This window comes from Gallus gallus, chromosome 1, assembly GCF_016699485.2.
Source record: "Gallus gallus isolate bGalGal1 chromosome 1, bGalGal1.mat.broiler.GRCg7b, whole genome shotgun sequence".
Taxonomy (NCBI): domain Eukaryota; kingdom Metazoa; phylum Chordata; class Aves; order Galliformes; family Phasianidae; genus Gallus; species Gallus gallus.
The window spans coordinates 131122974-131138325 of NC_052532.1; the positions used below are offsets into that span (position 1 = coordinate 131122974).

The 15352-nt window shown below is 37.2% G+C and overlaps 1 protein-coding gene and 1 non-coding gene across 5 annotated transcripts in view; both read right to left on the reverse strand.

Annotated features, from left to right (window-relative positions):
- Positions 1-15352, reverse strand: part of GABRG3 (gamma-aminobutyric acid type A receptor subunit gamma3) — a 309089-nt gene that overhangs the window by 66426 nt on the left and 227311 nt on the right. The window lies entirely within an intron of this gene.
- Positions 9840-9923, reverse strand: MIR1805 (microRNA 1805). Its single transcript, NR_035308.1, has one exon. It is a non-coding gene; the product is annotated as a microRNA 1805 (primary transcript).

Consider the following 15352-nt stretch of genomic DNA (forward strand, 5'->3'; position numbering starts at 1 on the left):
AATCCAGAAACTAAATGTGAAAGGATTATCACTGCTTGCATAACAGCTTGTTTCAATTGGATGGCACTGTTTTAAATGCATAGCCCAGCATTACAGCAAGGTATGACTCCAAGACATTCACATTTCGACATGATCTTAGAGAGATTTCTTGTATCCCCCTTGCAGTGTACTGCTGAGTTAAACACTTTTTAAGATGAAAGCATGTTTCTGTAATGGAGAAGCAGATATTTTACATCAATGTGGCTCAAGGCCTGTTTTGCTCAAGTTTTTTCATGTTTGACAGGACATTAAGACACATCTGAGCCTGGGAGTATCACAGCAGAATGCCTTTCAAGGAAGGCTGAAGACAATTGTCCTTGGGACAGAACAGCTTTTCTGTAAGGCACTACCAATCCCATTCAGCTGCATTTGATCTCTCCAAATTTTCACAAAGGTTTACATTCTTACATCTGTCCCCTAAAGGACAGATCTCTCCAGTGTGAGTGGTGGTGTTCTGCCACAGGGAACTAAGCAGGTACTGAAGACCTTTTCCTGTAGGAGATTCAGCTTGTGCAACAGAACTACAAGGTGTTGAAATCCCTGTTGCTAGGCATCTTTATTCCATTATCCATATCACACCTACTCTGCTACTCAAGTGTGACAACCAAAACATTTCAACATGAACTTATTTGATATCTGTGATTGCCTACAACAACTCTAATAACAACAACTCCACACACTTCTTTGGTGTGGACTAGCACAATACACACTCGGTGGAAAACACTAAGTTGCCTAGACAGCTTCAAGAGGCCTAAAATAAAGTTGTAACAACAAACTCTTGGAAAAGACCAGAAAACCTTAATGCCCTAAGGGATACAACAGCCAGAAAATAAACACAGGTCAAATATAAAAACCAAGAAGAACAAGAATATCGAACTGAAAATATAACAATTCCATTACAAAGTACTATCACCTGGAACATGGTGCTTATCTTCAGCTGTCCTGTTTATAAAAGTTGAGAACAGATTGGTTGAGAGAATAATGTGGGAATGGCTAGATTGAGAAGCCACCTTTGTGTGAAAAGAGATTATAAAGTTTGGGGGAATTAATTAAAATAAATAAATAAAAAAAAATAAAAAGACCTAGGAAGTGTTGAGAACAGCTTTCAAAATAATGGATGACATTGAGAAGGTGGCACGAGTGCTTCTAGACATTTCCCCACGGAACACAGAAAGGAGAGAGCACACTATTAAATTCACAGTGCAGAAAATTAAAAATAAATTTATAATTATTTTCCAATGAAGCACACAATCAACCACTGAAGTTTATTGTCCATTGATGGTTATTATCAAAGCCATCATTAAAAATCTCCAAAGACTCTAAACAAGTATACAGTTAATGAAGAGATCAGGATGTATGTGTTCATATTAAGAAATGAAAGGAAGGAGAGAAATCTTTTCAGGGTACATCTCAGCCTGTACCTAAGAGCAGCAGGAAAAGCTTCCCTTTTGGGGGAGGTGATGGGTTCGCCCATGGATAGATGAAGGGCTAAAATAGCTTCTGCCCAGATACCTACCAGCACTGACACATGCAAGATCTTCCCTTCCTCATCTGATTGACTGTCTTGGCAGTGCCTTCCAGCCTGACTTGCGTAAAATAGCATAGGAGTGGATAAAGTGCCCATCTTATCCTCTTGTCACCTGTTGCCTGTGACATGTTTCTGGCTGCTGGCTGATTGATGAGTCTCTTGGAGGCACAGATATTCACTGTAGGCCTGACTCAGACCTATGCAGAATCCACCAACTTAACATGGGCAGATTCTCAAATTAACAAAATAATTTGATTTTCTTTTGCAGTTTCTCAAAAATTTCAGGCATTATCTGTAGCTAGAACATGATGTTGGAATATATGTAAAGGTTTGTTTTCATGTAGCAGTTTTTGTCTTTTTTAACAACAGAGTACTTACGTTAATAAAATGCTCAGATTCTGCTGTCCTTGCACATTCATGAGATGTGAGCCAAGATAATTTTCTTCCTTGCAATACTGAGCAGAGCGAAAAGGGTGTCCTTTTCCAAAATAGCTTGGAGACACATTCATTATTTTAGTGTTCTTCACACTTTGCTGATAATGCATTTATTGTTTATGTCTGGGAAGCAAATATACTCCCTTTTGTCATCAGTCTTGGATCCTATTACACTTCTGCTGAGCTCTCCACCCTGGACACCATTCCACCAGTTATGTCGTAAATCATTTCTTTGCCTCAGGACCTTATATTTGCAAGGTCAATTGCTGTTGAAATGATGATTACTATAAAGATGCTGTGTACAAAGAGGCTGACAATCACAGTGGCCTTGAACACTGACTGTAGGAGGTGGCTACCATTCCATTTTCTGCACCAGACAAACAAGTGTAATACTCACTCTATGTATGGTCCCAAAGAGGAAAAACTGAACAGTTGTCCTGTGATTTAATCACTGGTATTAACATTAAACAAAAATGTACCCAGAAAAACCTTCAAAATTAAAGCTTTCACAGATATCCTGGCACATAAATTTACTTCTTAGATAATCTAAATAAAAGTCAATTTTCTGCACGTTTTCATATATGTAGCTAGCATTCCTTATCTGCTACAGAAGAATGGATTCTGATTTTTACTTTATGAATACAAATCTTCACAAAGTAGAGGAATAAGACTTCCTCATAATAAAATGACATAAGATAACTCTTTTTCTCAACTGACACCAGCTCCCATTCTGGTAATGCCTACCACATCTTAAGTCCTGGAGAGCAGGGAAGCAGAGCAGATGAGCACCAGTAAAAGTGGAATGGGAAACCTAATTAGAACCTCCTCCTCATTTTGACCAGGAACCAGCAGGGAAGCAATACAGAGGAGAAGTGTCAGCCATGGATCATCATGGAAGACCAACAACATACAGGAAAAGACTCGTCTCTAGCCACATCATACTTTGCACTGCTTGCTGCTATGTGTCACTGGTTTCCCAGTGTCCTGCTCCACGTTATAGATGATCCTGAAAAATGTTCCAAAGTCCTGTTGTTAGGGTGAGCGTGTTTTAAGATTCATACACTATGCTGGTTTCTTGACATTCTAGATCTTAGCTTTGGATATGTCAGTTTGATTGCCTGTCATTAAATTTTCTACCAGTTCACTCAATTTAAGAAACTATCATCCAAAACTGGAAGCCCTATTCCACTAGTCCTTGAGGTGAGTCTATCCTAGAAAGGACAAACATTTCACATCCTCCTCCTAGCTGGTGCTGGGAGCACAACAGAACAACAACACTTGAGTAGATAGAGGCACCTCCAGCCTCCACTGAACGTGTTATTTCTGGGCAATACCATTTCCCAGACACCCAGCTAAATGGTTCGGTGTACTCCAGAGCCCTTGGGTTCCACCACAGACTGCTAGTAGCATTGGTGTTGCTTACCAACTGGGAGTTAGTGGTTTACAGTGCGCTTCCTCCTACAGTAATTAAAGTGAAGAGCCATCACTGATGATGCTTTATTTGCAGGGTAAACAATAGATCCTTCACCTTTTATGTTTCCTGGGAAAACTAAGTAAATTCTACATTTTAGTTCAGAAGGAACTACAGGGGTTTTGATAAGAGCTGCTCTGAAAATTTCTGGATGCAAGGGACAACACTGAAAGCAAAATGGCTTCTCTCTATTATAATTTCAGATCAAAAGAATTCTGTAATAATGAAAAAATATTGATGGCCTTTCTTTGGTAATGAATTCAAAGTTTACAGAACACAGCAGGGACTCTGGCAGAGCAATGTCGCATTTCTTAAGAAACAGGGTTATTACAAGACTATTAAATTATTTTTCAATAAAATATTTCATATGCATAAACACATAAAGCAGCTGGAAAGAAAAAATCAAATTCTATTTCTGTTTTTAAACCCTGGTGATAAATGGCTTCCTTCAGATTCCAGAAGACACATAAATTTAAAGACAGGCTTGCACGCAGTCATGCTTTCTGCTAGCCTCTTGACTAGGGCTCAGAAATGCCATCTTGAAGGTAAAATTTAATTTTCACAAGAGGACTGGATGACTCTGGGAGCTGATAGCGGCATGTAGAGCTTTTCGCCTTTGTAAGATGCTGGTTCAAGTAAAGGTCAAACTGTGACCGATCTTAGCTCCCCTTTGATGGCAGTTTGGGTACATGGTCTATGACATGAATTACTTCTCCCCATCTATTTTTTGTGTCCTCACAGCTGACATAGTCTGGATTATTTTATCTGCCAATTACTGCAGGGCTATGGGGTCAGTGGTAGTGGTGGGGAGGTCAATAACTTCTTTGTCACTGCTGAATTTCTGGCCTTCTTTCTTCTGATCAAGGTGAAAGTTTTATATTTGACAGCATGATAAAGGTTCACTGCTCATCTTGGACTATTTTTATATCTGGCAGAGAATTTAGTTCTCATGTGTTTTAATCCCAAGAGCTTTCAGGAAGACTTAAAATTAATTTTAAATCAATTTCTCCTTCCCCCTCACACAATACAGCGTATATAAGCGACTAAAAGAACCTCCACCTCCCTATATGTGAGCTGGTCTTTGAATGACTGTCAATCATTTCATTGAATTGTAGACTATTGAGTAACAACCATGTGTGGGTGGGGAAAAATAAATCTATTCTTTTAAAAATCAAAAGGCACTTATCATTCTAGCATACAGTCTGTGTGACAAAAGGAAAGAAAAGGCACTGAAATGGTGCATTTCCCAGAAATTAAATGAAACCTAGTGACAGTTCTTCCATGGAAGCTATTGCTACTTTCCCATGATGGTATGGAGCTCAAATTTTACCTGGAGTGATATTTACATATGCCCATGAAGAAGACAGGAGAGCAGCTAATGTCTTTCCTAAGAAGAGCAGAGTCTGTTAATGCTTTTATAGTACTTTCTGCCTGAAATCTTCAAAAGGAGGATTTGATGTTAAGATCACTTTCTCAGCTGTGATGCCTGACCTTTGTGAATGTGATAGGTTTATGTTTTTATACAGTGGAACAAAGCCACATTAAAGACACAAGAAGTGCAGAGTGAGAGGGTCTGACACGATCTAGTTAGTATTCATGAAGGGAAAATAAAAGGGTATTTAAGACTGAATTTTTTTCTGTGCATGTTCTTAAGTAGGCAAAATGAGATTCAACTCTGCAAGAAAAAGGCAAAAGTAGAGGAAAGAGACTTCTCCCACCTTGAGCTGAATCTGCCATCCCTCAGAGCCTGATGCCCGCAGCTGCCAAATCACAGAATGTACGAAAAACACCTCAGTGTGGGAGGTTTTTACTATTTCATACATTTTTCACATACTACCTACAAGAACACCAAACTATAGCCCTCAGTGGTATTACAGCTTTGCACAGATCAACATGAAGTCAAAATCACTTTGCTGTGACCTAAACGTACAGTTGCCAGAAACACTGGCTAAATCAATAATTAGCTTTCTGCTGCTTTTGGATCACATCAGCATTTCAGTCTGCTTTTGTTATCTTATTGGCAAGATACATCAGTGACAACAAGAAGATTAAAACTAGCTTTGGCAAGTGGAATTGCTTGAAACACAGCAACATTACAATTTTCTACATCATTTACTATATCTGAATACAAAATCCTCACTGTTTAGGGAGAAAAAGTTTTAAAGACCATTTAGTATCTCTCTGGATAAGCTCAATTTTATGTGGGAAACTATATCACAACATTTAACAAGACTACTTGTCACCAATGTTACAAATGTTATAGAGATCAAGTATCCTATCTAGTTCCAGTAGGAAAAGATTGGTCAATGAGGAATGCTTGGAAACCTACTACAGTCTATAGATAATTTCTTATTATTTTATAGGAAATATAAAGTAAAAATGGATTTCACAGCAACCACGTATAGCCTTTGGGCATTTGTCTATCTTAATGCAAAGGAAACAGTAAAAACACCTATTAAAAGATTTCTGGAAATGAACACGTTTCTCTTGGTCACAAAGCAAAATTCAAATGGAGGAGATCTGCAAACATACAGCTGTGGAATAATTAAAGCTGGAGCTTTTCCTTGGACAGGGAAAGACCAGCAGGATGTTGTCTTTTCCCAACCACACAGACCACAATGGAATCACTGGCCCCACTCGCACTGCTTCCTTCATAGCACCAATTGCAAATTCACTTATGTACGAATAAATAATGATTATGCGAATTGATAGAACTCCTAAAAAATGCCTTTACATATTTTTAGGTGTTACAATTAATAAATTATTCTTGCTTATCAGCACATTTTCAGCCTAATGACAAGAACCAGTACATTTAACTGGCGTTTCAAAATAACACACAGAACAGGTTTGGAGATTTACTTTAAGATTTGCTTCTGTGATTGTTCTAACCAAATCTGTTTTGTTCTAACAATATCTGTTTTGTTCCCATAGATACCAAAATGAGTCACTTCTTTATATTCAAACATTGTTTATATGTAAATAAAAGCTTAATGTGGGAGCACACACAAAGTGGAAAGGCTGCAGCTAAGACATTCGATCTCTTGCTTATTTGATTTTTAGGAATCCAGTCAGAAGGAAAAAGTAATGCCGTGATTGCTTTGTACAAAAAAAAATATATATATATATGTATGTGCAGCTAATTCTTCCCAAGCAAAAGTTTGCTTTTATGTACATTAGCACAAAGGATTAATTATCTATTGCAAGTACATTCAGATGAAAATGAAAAAAATATGCATTAATTAATTTAAAAAGCAAAAGCCATATTTAAATGGCTTTTACATTAATCATCATTCGTGCAGTTCTTTTTTTGATGCAGTCAAAAATTTTAAAAAAGAAATCTCAATTATTTCAAGAGTTCAACGATTTAGAATTTTTGTTTACCCTGTATCTCCCATTAAATGCTTTCAGATTATTTTGTTGAGGAACATCCATTTTCCTGGTCTGCTGCCCAAACAGCAAACAGAACTACTGATATTTTTCCTACTATCCTGTGAAAAAATAGAATGAATGCAAATAGATATATTCCATTACTGACCCAAGCTCTGGGGCAAATTTGCTGTGTAAATTCAGGGTACACAGACAGCAGCAGAATCAGATACCAACTGATATCAGTTATGTACCATGTGTGCTAATACTGAATTAGTCTGAATAATGTCTTTAGGTTATCACCGAATATTACTGAGTAAATATATGCCTTTCTTCACTAGATGGCTAAATTTTATCCTGAACTCCACATAGATTTGAATTGAGACAAATTTGTCTCCTAGAACTCCTGGAACACTGACTGCTAAAATGCATGTCCAGTTTCCATCACCTAAAACTGATCCTGGTGAATTCCCCTTGACACTGAAAGTTGCTCCCTTGGTTAGGACCAAGGACACATTGAGAATATATAGCCTGTAGTGTCCAACTGTGGTATTCATTTTTCATTTTTTGGTATTGCCACTCATTGGAGGGTTTGGCACTTCACATTTCCTTCTTCTCTGTGAGTTTCAACCACAGGCATTATGGAGTGACGGAAGCACTCTCCAAGAGGTCTGTAACAGCCCATAAGGGACCAGTAACTCCACCCACTATAAGTAACAAATTTAAAATGTTCGCTATGTTTCAGGTCGATCCTACAGTTAATTATACTGATGTATTATTCCAAGAATTGCTATAGGATGTCTTGAACTTTTAAAGTAAACAACAAGTAATTAATTATTCATTGGATAAACTAATGGAATAAATAATGGCATTAATTGAATTAATTGACTGAATGGATAAACTTGTGTTTAACATGTATATTTGTCTTCAGAAGTATCTGGGCTCATGCAAGTGCTCCTTATTGCAGAAGACTTTAAAAGAATTACAGTTTGATTGAAGACAAAATGCATCTATTCTTTCCTGTTTTTTGTTGGGGATTATAATAACAGATTGTTGCTTTTTGAATAAAAAAACCCACACTACGTTAAGAAATGATTTTAAAACATAAATAATAGGACATACTTTCCCTTCTCCCTGTTTTATTTGTTTGTCTGTCTGTTTGTTTGTTTGTTTGTTTTTTAATGCGATTGAACCCCAAAACAACCTACTTGTTCTTTTTCATCACTCAGGAGCAGGTAATAGCGTATACTCCAAATCAGAAAGAATATTTTTTTCTATTAAAAGAGAGTCTCCAAGAATATTTTGTGTTTGGAATTTTCCTAAATCAGGCAGGATACAGTTAAATTTTTTCCTCCCATTAATTTCTTGGCATTCTTTAGGAATGTGTTAGCCATGCTATTTATTACTGACATCTGTAAGTAAGCATCACTCAGTCCAAGAAGACATTAATTATAAATACATATTCTGCTAGATCTAAGTATTGGATGTTTATGGAATTTATTTGTGCATGCAGGGCAATGACTGTAAAGCATAAAGCTAATCATTAATGTGAAGAGTATGTGCTTTTCTCATGTATATTTCCTAACATTTTTCAATTACTTAAAGTTTGATTTTGTGAGGTCTCTGTAGAAGCTCATTCCTTCAGGAATCTTCCCTCTCTCTCCAGGGTTTACATAATTCTTTTGGAAATTAAAATCCCATTTTTCTTCCAAATATTTATTTGCTTGTATAGATGCATCCATGTAGTCATTCCATCAGATTTAAATTATATAACAGTCTGAATGAATATTATGACTTGAAAATGAGGTTTTCTCCAACAGAGCCACTGGAAGTTTGTGTTTCAATACAGGCAGATTAAAAACTGTGACTGAGATGGAGAACCAAACCAGTTGGCTACAACAAGATTTCCCAGAACTACTGCTCAAAATTTGAAATAAAATTGAACCCTTGGGGAGCAAGAAAATGTCGTTATCTCTACCTCCTTATTTTACACTTTTATGGTTTTTCCCACCTTCTGGTCTCCAGCCAGGATCACAAACACAAAGGCAATGAAAGAGGCTATTCTAATGCCACCTGCTCAGGAGCAGAAACTAACAATGCTCACAGCTGCTGCTGTAGGAGTTTCAGCACAGGTTCACGTGTTGATAAGCATAATGTTTTGAGGACTCTAGTTTTATTACATCTTAAAAAGTTCTAGTAAAGCTCCCCAGTTGCTCTGTCAGAGAATATAATCTATAGCTGGAGTCAGCCACATGCTGTCAAGGATAATGCATCATGTACCTAAGTTCTCAAATTGGGAATAATGTGGATCTGATTAAATCTGCTCATTAAGTAAGCTGGACGTAAGTCCAAGGAACTGCTGAAGGAAGAGAGGTAACAAATATGTCCAAGTTTCAGTACTTTTATTTATATCTTTATGTATCTCCAGCTAGGAAGAGTGATTGCTTCTGTAATTCCTCTGAAGCCTGTGTCTGTCTGAATGAACTAGCATCAAGGTTGAAACTGTAGGAAAAAAAAAATGAAAGAAAGAAACAGAGTGCTCAGAGAGTTAGAAAGTTTGTAAGCAGTAGAACTGTTGGGGATGCGAGAGCAGCAGTCACCTCAGAGTCTTTCTTCTCTCAGGAACTGCAGAGAGACAGCCTGTTCCCAGAACCAGTATCTACTGAGATGAAAGCAAACTCTAAAAGTGGCTAAGGGCAACGTGATTTGACTAAAATATAGGTGTTTGGAGGTTGTTCAGGTGGCTATGCTCCTGCAGACCTCTGTGGCATAGGATTAAATCAGGATGAATGTTTTTCAGTAATGAAATGTTTCTAATGACAAAGTCGCCTCATACCAAACTTATCTTCTTTATCTGTCCCCCACCCTAAACATGTACTGTGTTCACAGGTGTCCATCCCGGCTCCCAGCTGCTCCCATACACAGATGCAAGGTGCTGGAAGTCCTTGAGTGCTACCCCAACTAGTGGCGTTGCAGGACGCTTCCCAGGCAGTGCTGCGAGGAAGTTCAGGGAGCTGTAGTGTTCCAATACAGGTATGTCCTTGCAAAGCTCTGTTTGAAAGACTACAACTCCCAGAATATTCCACTTTTTTCACAAACTGCTGCAGAGACTTTTGTAAGATGACACCTGCTACAGGAGAAAAAATGTGGGGAATCAATTGTTAGCATGAAAAAGGTAATTATGAAAGGGTACTTCCAAATCGACACTCCAGAATCCATATCAAGTAGCTTTCTAGACGGCTTGAGAAACTCAGGTACAGAGGACTTTATACGAAGAGAAAAGCAGCAATACAAAAATGATTACTCAAACTTCATGGAATCTCTTCTTCAAGTTTCAGCTTAGCACTGGGATCCTCTGGATCCCAGGTGAACTCCAAAACAAAATCAGATGGCAATATTTGGAGCAGGCATAACAACTTGAATAGGAGAGCTGAGCAGCTGCATGTACTGAGGTACACACCTCTCAGCCTGGCAGGTATTCGGTGATAGGACCGTAACCTTATGCCATAAAGAGACATATATCATTTCTTTTTATTTAAATATGTATATAATTTGGTCTCACCAAATCACAAAAATCAGCTATGCAGCACAATGAACAGTATACTTTAAAGGGAGCTGAGGACTCCTGTAAATTTCCAGTCCAATGTTCTGCAAATCTTCCCAGTCCTGACAACCAAATATTCTGACAAGATTAATTTTTCAACTATAAACTTTTTTTTTTTTAATTCAAAAACCATCTATAGAGTATTAGATTCAAAAGCATGCTAGAAGTTTATGTATCTTTCCACTTTTCACCTAAAACCAAATGTTCCCAGACAGAGGCAGCATATCTACAATATTTCTTGCTTTGCAATTACTTCAAATCATTTCCTAGGCTAAATATCCCGAAGACTGATAATAACCTGCACCACAACAGAAAGAATTACCCAAGGATTTACACTCTAATACATTTCTGACATGCAATGACATCCCTAAAAGAAGCCTGAAAACAGAAAGTAAAAAAAGGAGCTGTCACTCACTGTAAGGCTATGAAACCGATTCCTTCAAACTACGAGCACCTTTAGCTTCATATTTTATTCAGTATTTAACCAAGGACAGAGGTACTTTGTCAAATGCATGCCAGGTACACAAAGTTTCTAAGTTTTCTACAGCTTTTAGTTTCACCAGTTCTTGGGACTGGTTCCAGAGTTTCTACGTGCATTCTGGACATTAACACTCTTCTGCAGATAAGGCTCCTTTTTCATTGTTATTACAGAGCAATGGCTTCTCCTTTCTGGAATGTTGTAAGCTACAAAGACTGCATCAGTGGTACTGTGATAATGATATTGGCCAACTGATAAATTGTTTGTTGTACTTGACTTCAAGTGACCATGAAAGATACACACATCGCTAGATGGCAAGATTATCATGACTATAGACATTTAGAGAATTATGTGTTATGTACTCTATTTGCATTTGCAACTTGAAAGAACTGGAAAGTCAGAGATGATTATAGATCAACGTATACATTAACTATAGATTAACATGCTTCATATGTAAGTCTGAAGTTTATTGTATTGCAAGCTATGTACTACGTGAGTCAATTATATCACAGATGCCTGGCTCATATTAAGTGGCTCCTCTAACTGCAGAGAGGGTCTTTCAAGCATGTGAAGATATGAGCCTCCTGCTGCACATCACTGAAAGATGTGGTCTGCTTTCCTCACTAGTATCAGACAACCTCTTCCAACATTCTTACTCTTCAGAGTTCTGCTCTCCTCCCCTCTTTGAGTTCAGTACCTTCACCTTGTGGTAGTTAGCCCACTGAGAAGTGGGAGCTTCTTTATTTTGCCCTGACATGGTATGCTGTAATGTGGCAGGCTCTTGTACTTGCAAAAGGACTGACAAGATCTAGCCTTCAGGATCTACTGAAGCTTTTTGATCTTTCATTTGGTGATCCACTCTGTTTTACTTGAACTTATCTGGAATTGGACTGGGTCAAAACTGAAAAGAAATCTCAGCTTTTACTCTTCAAAATGTACTAATCTTTTAAAGCTAATTACCAGTCAAAATAAAAAGAAAGGAGCATTCAATTTTATATTTAAGGATTATGGATTTCATCTTCTAATCTCACTGGAGAACAGGAGAAATGAGCATGTTTTAATCTAAAAAGATATGTTTTTTCATAGTATGCTGCAGAATATCGTGAGAATATCATGGATGGTTCAGAGTATGTGAATGCATTTCTTTTTGGGAAGCCCTAGAAAGATATTTAGAATCTCTAACTAAAAGCAAGTAATATAGCTATTTTAATGTAGATACTGAACTTTTCTATATCGTAGAAAAATATTTTTTAATAACACAATGATTGTTCATGTAACCTGGAACCTGTCGATGCTAAAAGTCCTCACTGGTACAGAGCTGACCAAAGTGTCAACAGCCAAAGGCAACAGCAGCTTCCCCCAGCCCAAAGCAGGGTGAAGTGTGAGGAGGAGGTGCTCACACTGCCAGCTTTGGCTTTAGTCATCTCATGTAGCTGTTAGTGTCAGACAGTATGGGAATTATAACAGTCATTTGTTATAACCAGAATGTTTTTCAATCTTATTAAGATTTCAAATCAGACTTTAGAAGAATATTTTCAAGCAAAGCTTTTTTTTTTTTTTTCATAGTTTTACTATTTTTTCATGTGTTTACACAGTTTTACTAAAACTGGAGGCATCTTAGACTCTCTGCTGATGACCATTCATTGCAAGCTCATCTTTTCAGAAAGAAATGGAAATGTAGACTAGGTAGGTCATGTTTAGACCATATATACATTGCAGAAAAGATAGAAAATAACTCTGATGTTGGTTGATGGATCTGCTATCAGAATATGATCTTCAGAAAGGAATTAGCACTAGCTTATACTGAATTAGCTACTCCTGCCTTTAAAAAAGGGGGTAAGAAAACATATGACTGCAAATTCTAGAATCACCCAGTATAATACTATTCAGATTAGTCTCCCCCAGTTTAGTTATCCAAAACAAGAGAAATTTTTCAGCTAGTCAGCTGAGACAGTCTTTGTGTTTGTGCCTTTAGAAGGTGATTCAGCACATCCTTAGTTTTCTTATGTGCATCAAGTGAATCACATTCTAGAGGTGCACTGCCTCCACTTATGAGACATCATGGGAATGCCTATGAGTAGGTGGGATGGATTCTCAGAGTCCAAAAATTCAATGATGGTAAAAAATTGCATGTTTAAAATACATTAGTCATTTTATTTTCATGCTAGATCTAACTGTGCTTTGAACTCCTGTAATGGGACATGGCTCTGAATATGAAGCAATTCAGAACATTTATGCACACCAGTGCTGTTAAAAAGATCTTGTTTTGGCGTCAGGGAGTGGAGTCTATTCTACAGGTGTGGACTTTCTGATGTTCAGTATTGCTGGCAGGGAAAAGAGACCCTAGAGCAAATAATCACCTAGGGTTTTTGTTGGGTTTCTTGAACATCTACAGCAACATTGTCTACTCCAGACAGAATCCCAAAGGCAAGACTGATGTTTGCAAATATAGGCCGGTGGAAAAATCAGGGCTATGGAGCAAAACAGGGAGCAAAACAAGCTAACAGTATATACACACCTATTAGTTTGGTATTGCATTGCCAGACAGTCCAATAGCAAATGAAATGAAAATCCTAAAGTCCCATCAGATGTTAAGCATTTTTTTTTTTTTTTTGTCTTCTCTGGTCTGAGAATTCCACAAACAAGAGTGGAATTCTAGTGGTATATTTAATGTGTTTCCTGTTTCTGTTTTTAATTAGCAGGAAGACAGAAGGTACAGAAGATGCATATTCTTTTTCACCTTTGCAGTTGATTTTCTGTTATCTCTTTGTTCCTGCTGTCCTTATTCCCTCAGTATTTATTTTGTTAACAAACAATCTGCCTGCAACTACTACTTTTAGTTACCACTATGTCTGATTTTAATAGAAAAGCCAAAGAAGAACAATCTGTATATAGTATAAATCCCTTTAGCTCTGCAATATATCATTTAATGGTCTATTTCAGTAACCCTACTTACAATCACTTGTCTTTATGTATCATAGCTATTATAAAGAGAGTAGCAGTATTACTGTGCAATGGTTAGGAAGAAATGACATTTGCAGTGTGGAGGGTATTACTTCATTTGGGTCACCCAATGAAGTCCATCCATCCATCCATCCATCCACTACAATACACAGTATAGTATAATATACAGTATTATATACAGTTTCAGTACTGCATTATATTTCTTTCTTTAAGACAGTTAGCCTACCTTTTGATCAGAAATACCTGTAATTTCTCTCAATTTATCAGTTAAAATGAATTAACTGATGTCTGCACAATATCTAATCTGTTATGACTAAATACTCCGTTACGGTGTGCAGAACTGGAATGTTAAGCTAGAGAAACGTTCAACGCATTTACTGCCAGGAAGCAGAATATTATATTCTAGTCTGCAGAAAAGAAAAAAGAAGAAGAGTTAGGGAAAGAAAAATGTGGTTGGAAGTTCACGCTGATGAAAAACAATTTGATTTTAAAGTAGACTTAAATTATAGGTAGTACAATGAAGCACTGCTTGGTGGAGTAGAGGATGGTTTCTTGTTCACTGAGTTAAATTAATTTTTTCTGCTCCACGTTGGTTCAAGAAGTCAATCTGGCTTTCATTCGCATGGCAGATATACTGCATTCAGAGAAGGTAACTGTGGAGAACCACTGATATACCTGCCTGTGGCGAACGCTACAGAGTCTGCAAACCCATCTATAGGCCAGATGTAGTTTTTGACATTTCAAATTATTGAGTACCATCGGGCATCTAGAGCTTAGAAGAATCCTGTATATTAAAACTGCTGAACTATGTTTCTGATGAACATTATTTCACAGATCACATTTTATTGGGACATAGCGATGAACTGACATCTAGGAAAGTTAAACTGATCAGAATAATTGCTCTTTGATCAGTATAAACATTCACCCAAATTTAGCACTGGAATCAACTGATCTTATGCTAAGCTAGTGATCAGTCACAATTCTAAATGTCCCTATTTTGGTAAACAAGCTGTCAAAGAAAGATTAAAAGTAGTAATTTCCTGCTTCTGTTGCCTTTCTTGGTGAACATGACCAGGGTTGACGAAATATTAAGCAAAGTGCTACCTGATAACATGCAATCATTTTTGTTATAAGCCAAAATGATGGAGAACAGAAAATTCACATACAAAACATAAATACACGCTAAGTTAAATGTGGTCATGCTAAATCATCATCTTACGTCAACATCCAAGCTAAACCTGAACTGAATTTTATGAAATCTACCAATAAGTTACGCAAAATGTCTTGTGAGATCTGTGACCGCATCTATTACTTCACTGTTTTAGATTGCTATACTGAGAGAAATAAAAACGTCAGATGAAGTGTCTTACAGATAACAGTTAATTGCAGCTCAAACTTTCTTCACAAAATTTATAAAAGACTTCGGATTTTTTTGCTTCTGCAGAATTTTTGGATCGGTCCACCCAA